The sequence below is a fragment of the Lupinus angustifolius genome, chromosome LG10 (genome assembly GCF_001865875.1).
Source record: "Lupinus angustifolius cultivar Tanjil chromosome LG10, LupAngTanjil_v1.0, whole genome shotgun sequence".
Taxonomy (NCBI): domain Eukaryota; kingdom Viridiplantae; phylum Streptophyta; class Magnoliopsida; order Fabales; family Fabaceae; genus Lupinus; species Lupinus angustifolius.
In genome coordinates, this window is record NC_032018.1 from 14,303,092 (window position 1) to 14,310,976 (window position 7,885).

General features: G+C 34.2%; 1 pseudogene; it reads left to right on the forward strand.

The window, feature by feature from the left end:
* Nucleotides 1–4,441, forward strand: LOC109357786 (annotated as a pseudogene).

Below are 7,885 nucleotides of genomic sequence, written 5' to 3' on the forward strand. Positions count from 1 at the left end.
TTCCCAATCCTTCAATAATCAATATCCTCATCTCACTACTCCATTTTCGTATTTTCCTTCAAGAGGGGGACCCACTTTATCCTCTGTTTGGTTGAACCCCCTCTTTCTTTTTCCACTCTCAACGGTTTGTTTCGTTCAATTCATCTTGTTTTGTTTATCCCAGTTTTGTTTTTTTTATCTTTTAATGATAAGTTTTATTATTTATTAAAGTTACTCCTTTTAACATTTTGTTTAAAGTTTTGCTTTTTTTAATCTTCAGTTGGAAGATGGTTGCAGAGAATTATATTGTTGATTTGAATAAGCCTCTTGTTTTCCAGGTAAAGCCACATTGCCTCTTAAGGTATTGTAATTCAGTTTTTGACCAATTTGCTCACTAGGATTTGGATTCTCTAACTTTTGATTTTGGTGACTTTTGACGAATATGGTACACATCGACCAATGTTCTAAATTATGGTTGTCATCGTGATTGCGGTCACGGTTGTGGTTACTACGATTCGGTGATTGTGACACGGGTTGCAGTTTTGTTTTGAATTTGACACAGCCCATATTAGATCTGATGCAGCTGCGCTGCTGGCCGATGTTGCTGCATTATTGTGATTCCGTATCACAGCGCAATGACTGTGTGCCCGTAGTATTGCGGTTACATCAGGTGATGTAGTATGCAATTTAGAACAATGCGATCGACTAATCTTGAACTCAATTGATAAGTCCAATCTTACAAAATAATTGACCAGTCATAAAACAAATTGCACAACACTAAACGTAGATTTGGTCAATGGAGTTTAAGATCGTTGGATTGTGTTTCAGATTAGTCAGGAAATGCAAAAATCACTAATGTCTAAATTCACAGAATTCAAATCTTTGTTCGCCATTCCTTGTGTTGCAGTTTGTTATAAATTTGTTTCATTTAAGAATAAGAATAAATGCATTAGAGAGATTGTTGTGGTAGAATCTGACCTTTGATGCTTTCGATATACGTGGAAGTCTCGGTATGGATAGTAGATCACATGAAGGGTAGCCTAATTGCTAGAGGCTGAATGAGACCAAGAAAAACTACAAAGAAAACATTAAGAATGATTTCAATGTCAATGATTGTTCTATAGACATAGTTTAGAATAGAATACTTTGACGCCGTTTTATCCATGTAGTCGTTTCTACATTGTAGAAAGAGCTTGGTTGTTGTACGTTTCATTTCTGTTTACGCAGTTTAAGATTGTTACACTTGGTTTGATTAGATTTAAAATATTATATCTGAAATTTTTATATCAAATGCTAACGGTTTACCCTTCAGAGTATTATTTCCAGATTACCTTAGATTATTTCATGTAAGTGTATGCTATTTGATTGAATCTGATATATATGTTTTATGGTTTTACAGGTTGGGCATCTCGGAGAAGCTTATGATGAGTGGGTTCACCAGCCTATCGTGAGCAAGGAAGGCCCTCGTTTTTTTTAAAGCAATTTCTTGGAGGTACATATTTGTAGATTAAACCAATTTCAATTCATAGATTATCACATACACTGATACACATAAGTTATAAAGAGCAGTGCTATTTAGCATGAATGATTTGACTACCAGATAAGGGAATGTATACTTTACATGAGTGATCAAAGAAAAAAAGTAATTTTGAAAGTAACCATGCATACTTTACCAGCCAACCCGCTTCATAAAAATATTAGGGAAATCTTTCTATGAAGTATGAACAATAATGATGCTTCAAGATTAGAATTTGGACACCATAAGCATGTTTTCTTTTGAAGCAAGTCGTTGTAGTACAGTGGTAAGCATTCCCGCCTGTCACACTAGTGACCTGGGTTCTATCCCAGTGATTTATTTTATGATTTATGATAGAGTATTATGGTGTCGTCCGATCCATGTATCCGATCCCACTTAGTGGGATAAAGGCTAGGTTGTTATTGTTGAAGCATGTTTTCTTTTGAGATATGAAACTGAAAATGTTAAAAGAGTGAAGAAAGTATGTCGGAGAATGTAACAGTTGTACACAGCATCAGCATCCAAGAAAGATGTGAAGTTCTGATGTTAAAGTAACAAGTCTTTCATGAAAACCATCATTTTCCTATTGTTAATGTTTCTAACTATTTTTATTATAAATTGAGAAGTTTCTCTCGGCTGTATTGTTCACTTGTTTATACTTGGAACAGTTCTTTACGCGCACCGTGTGGTGGGTGATTCCAATTGTTTGGGTTCCAGTTGCAAGTTGGTTTATTTCTAACTCTGTATGGATGGGCCTCACTTGTCCTCAAGTAGCTCTGTTCGTGGTTATTGGCATTTTCGTTTGGACATTCGCGGAATACATGTTGCACCGTTTTCTTTTCCATGTGAAAACAAAGAGCTACTGGTTAGATCTCTCTGTTTCTACTTTTACCTTATGTGAATTCATTAGATATTCTTGCCTATCCTTCTATATTGCCTCATGAAACAATTGAAGATTCTTAAGTACTCTCAGGTGTATCATTTAATATATAACATACCAGCTATAGCATTAAAAAGGTAATTAAACTAAAGATACTTATACCTTCATATAACTAACATTTGGTATAACCATGGGTATTTCCTCACCCTATGAGTAAGAATTAATCCTTTTGGAGTGTGTGTTTTCCCATCCCAACAGGTGTCGCTCCCAAGTAATCGAACCTTTAAACTTTTGGCCTATTTGGAAATCCAGTGGGGTCTTACACCACTAGACCAATGCCTTGTTGGTTTTGCATAACTAACGATACAAACTGAATGATGCTTAGCAAGAAATTTATTTTGATCTTGAAGAACTTAAAACTTTGCTTTGAATGATATGTTAAGTTTTCCATGCATTCATCTTTGACCATATTCCATATCTACTTAGATTAACTACTTATTGATTAATATAACACTAAAATTTTTATTTATTTATTTTATTGCTGTAATGTTTTATTAGGGGGAATACCTTGCATTATCTTCTTCATGGATGTCACCATAAGCACCCCGTGGATGGTTTGAGACTTGTTTTCCCTCCAGCAGCAGCTGCTATATTAGCGACTCCGGTATGTACATTCGAGCACATTATACTATGTAATGCATATTCATATCTTTATTCCGTCTGCACCAAACTACCAATGGTTTTCAAATAGTGTAATTTATGATAAGAGTTTCCATAAATTGAATGTTAGTATTTTTTTCTGCTGTATCCAGATTTGGAACTTAGTGAAGCTTGTATGTGCTCCTTCAACTGCTCCTGCTATGTTTGGAGGTGTTTTATTGGGCTATGTGATGTATGATTGCACTCACTATTACTTGCACCATGGTCAACCAAAGACTGATATGCCCAAAAGCCTTAAGGTAAATGCAATTCCCCTCCTTTAACAATGGATGGAAATGAAATTAAATCACAATTCTTACTCTAATGTTTTGCTTCGTAAAATGGTCTTTTAAGAAAGAAAGTGTATAGTTGTATAATTTACCATACCCGATGTATTAATTGATCAAATATGTTAGTATTTTTGGGATTTATGAGTATTTTATTCTATTTTTCTGGTATAATCAAGGGTATCCTCTCAGCTTATGAGTAATGAATTAATCATTTTCAGGGTGCGTGACTGTCCTTCCAATAAGTGTTGCTCATATGAATCTTTGTTCAGTTTACTTATGAGTCTCGTAAACATTGGTCCCAGAACATGATAGTATTCTTGTGGTCTTCTCTCAACTCTTTTAATGAGATTTGGATGCTCTCATTTTCCTTTGGAATAAGAGTATCATTTTGAGAAAGACAAACAGCTCCTGTACAGAGTATGATGATGTTCCTGTCCTGTTTTCCAAACATGACAATGTCATACTCTTGTTATGCTGCACCTCTCTATATGATATATTTGCAACTATCTAAATCTTATAAAAATGGCAGCCCAACATACGAGGCTCCTGCTTAGTAGGGTCTAGGGAGGATAGATATATATAGTCTTAACCTTGCAAGTAGAGAAGTTATTTCCAGGATTTGAACTCGTAACCTCGCAGTCACTAAGCAACAACCTTACTGTTGCGCCAAGCTCACCCTCTGACTATCTAAATCTTATAAGCTAGAAAAGGATAAACAAATTTTCATTGGTTATTTTGCAGAAGTACCACTTGAATCATCACTACCGGCTTTGGAACTACGGCTTCGGAATCACTTCACCGCTGTGGGATTTCGTTTTTGGAACGGTTCCTCCTCCTCCATCAAAGGCAGATTCCAGAAGTAGATAGTTCAGTGTCAAGGGTTGCATTTTGTCATTGGTTAAGAATTAAGATTATAGCTAATTCAGGAGTTCAGACAAAATATATCAACAATTCATGCCTTTTGACATTGTCTAACTTATTTTGTTCCTCAATTGATGTTTGTGAGGTTAATCTTGTGCTAAATATCCTGTAAAGTTTTGATAATATGTATCAATTTTATTGCAGAAAACTCTTCTACTGGTATAGGTTAACTTCAACTTTCAAAGAAAAAATAAAGAGATCCAATTACCTCAATTACATGATAGGCACTAGAATAAGAATAAGGATCTCTGTCCTAAAACGAGTATGTTCCCATTTCTTGGGTCATTCAATTTCATTCAAATAATATAAAAATGTTAATTTGTGTTTATAATTTTTCTTTTTAATTCAGTGAATTTTCTTATTAGACTGTGACAAAAAAGTGGGACAGAGTATACTAGAATAATGCTATTTGCTCAATTGTTTTGTTCTTCAAATGAACATAACATCATACTATTTCATCTAAAGTAATTAGGATGGATTTTTGTTTACTAAGACTAATTTAGTTTTGAAGGAAATAAATAGTTTTAGAAACTTTCTTCCCTATTTGGGAGTGGAATTGAAAGAGGGAGAAATTTTGAAGGATTTGTTGAGTCCTCTTAAACCCCACTCATGTGCTTATTCTAAGTTTCCCTAGTTTGAGGTTTTTATGGACACAAAATGTCAAAGTAACTAAATGTTTTTAGTAAAATTATATAATTGTATTATTTTATATTTTTCATTGTTAATTATATTTTTAAAGGAAAAATAAAAAATATTATTACTTTACTCTTTTTCATCTGAATTTCATACTCCTAAACAAAAAAATGTATAACTTGATTTGTCTTATTTTATCATTTCCTTCATCCCGTTTATATTTCTTTGATTCCTTCCTTTCCCTTTCCCATGTAACTCCCAAATATAGTCTGTCAATTTGCAACTGAGTTATGGATGAGAAGGAAAGAAAATAAAATTTTAACAAATATATTTCATAACTGTTTTCCATTTTTCTTTTCTATGCTAAAAAAATCAATTCATTTTTAAAATGCTCCTCAACAATATTTTGACTCATTGTTGCTCAAACAATAAACATGTGGCTCCCCTATGTTTTTTCTCTTTCCTCCTCTTTTAATTATTCAACCAAATGAGAGAAAACTCTACCTCTTTCTTTACTTTTCCTTTCCTTCTTCCTTCTTCCTTCTTCCTTCCTTCTTTTTTTTGCACTCCTACCCCTTAAATCAATTAACCATATCATGTCACTATATATTGGGTTGTATACAAATTTAAGGTACCCACCATAACCTATTGATAGTTGAACGATTGAATGACTTTTATGTTAATAATTGAAACACTATCTTAAGTTTAATTGCTAACCACAGATCCCAATACTAGTTTTGGTTTTTTACAAAATAATAGGGCATGCAACATCAGTGAGGCATAAATCCCAATACTTATTTTGTTTTTTTACAAAATATAAGGCATGTCACATGAATGAGGCATAAATCCCAATACTTATTTTGTTTTTTTACAAAATAATAAGGCATGTCACATCAATGGGCATATATCACAATACTTATTTTATTTTTTACAAAATAATAGGGCATGTCACATCAATGAGGCATAAATTCAATACTTATTTTGTTTTTTTTACAAAAGCATAGATTTCTTTGCAACTTATTACTAAATCTGAGATACTTTTGGCTAAGCCATATATCACTAAAAGTTGTTATTTTTTGATATAAAAGTTAGAGAAAAAATAGGATAGTGTAAAAGTTTTAGTTAATCTATTATTTATAATTCATTTTTATTATTGTTGACTATTTCAAAAAAAAGTAATACAAATAAATATTGAATAATATACTAGTATAAATTTTTATATTGACAGATAAATATTATAATCCAAAAGTTATTATAATTGTACCTTTATTTCATATTATTTCTTAATTAATGAAAACTTTTTAATATGGGGTAGATGAGAACAAACCATAAATACCACAAAAAATATAAAATATCTTATGAAAAGGACCATTAAAAGTCTATGATATTTTTATATTGACTTTTATACACTTTTAATGTAAATAATATTTGATTATATATAATTTTTTACACAAATAATATATAAATATGATACTTCTATTTTTATAGATATAATGTTTTTAAAGGGGAGAGCAATAAAAAGTAATTATCAGGGTTTGAACTAATAGATTCATATTTAAAATTATGTAACCAAATGATACAACCAACAATGAGGCAAGCCCAACAGAACAGACCGGAGGTGATGACCCAACAGTAAAGAAAAGAGCAATTAAGAAACCAACATGGATGAATGACTATGTGTGCGGAAGAAAGGCCTAGAAGATCCTAAATTAGTGCAAATAATATATGCTGGCTATTGTTAGCTTAAATCTTATTTTATCTTCTTTTTTTTAGCCTGATTGTTAGCATCCAAAATCCTTTAAATAAGTCATGATGTAGCAATTCAGAAATAATAAGAATCAGATCCTTTTATTCTTTCTCAAATACTTTCTTCTTTTTCCTTTCAATTCTTAAGGAGTTGTCACTCACTCAAAGAGTACTCAATCTTGTGAACATTTTGCAGCAGAGTGTATCATTGGTGCTTTCATCATGGACACCGTGGAGCTTATGAACGCCCTTCAATCCAAAATCGACGCACAAACAGAAAATTTTCGCAGACTGCTTGAATCTCACACAGCGACGGTTCACTCAACGCTTCACCAACACCTGGTGGAAGTTGACTCCAAAGTCGCCAATATGCACACCGGCAATAAACAACCGCGTCCCGGCATTACCGGATCGACAACATGTACGTTGAAATTCAACGTCCCCCGATTTGATGGTTCGCACCTTGTTGATTGGCTTTTCCAGATTGAAGCCTTCTTCACCTTCCACGATACTCCAAAAGAGTCCCGCCTTCAGATCGTCGCATTTCATCTTGATGGACGTGCTGCTGCGTGGTTTCAATGGGCAACACGCAACAAATTGTTATCGTCGTGGCTGGTTTTTCTCACCGCTGTTCAACACCGATTTGGTCCAACCCAGTACGAGGATAGTGAAGGTGATTTATCCAAGTTATCTCAAACCGGTTCGGTAGCAGACTTCCAAGCACAATTTGAAGAATTGCTGAACAAGGTAACGGGCATCTCTGAATCCTTACTTATCAATTTCTTCATTACGTGACTGAGAATGCCTTTGCGACGGGAATTGCAATTTAACCGCCCTGCTACTTTGATGGAAGCTTTTGCCATGGCTAGGGCATATGAAGCCCGCTTTGAGGACACACTGCCTAGGGCCACACCTTGGTCTCGTGACACACATATCAAAGCCAACTCTCCTTCCAACCCAACTCAAAATAACCATGATCAAAAAATCCGACCACATCAAACTCCTCCAAACACATCCCATAACACCTTACCACCCCTATTACCTACACCACACTCAAACCCTTCTGTTCGTAACATGCCTTCAGCGGAACTCCGGGATCGCAGTTCAAAGGGACTTTGTTTCAAATGTGATGATAAATGGAATTCGTCGCACAAATGTCGGAGTCGTGTGCTTCTTCTCATGGGCGACGATGAAGATGACCCGCCACAAGAATCGGAGGAT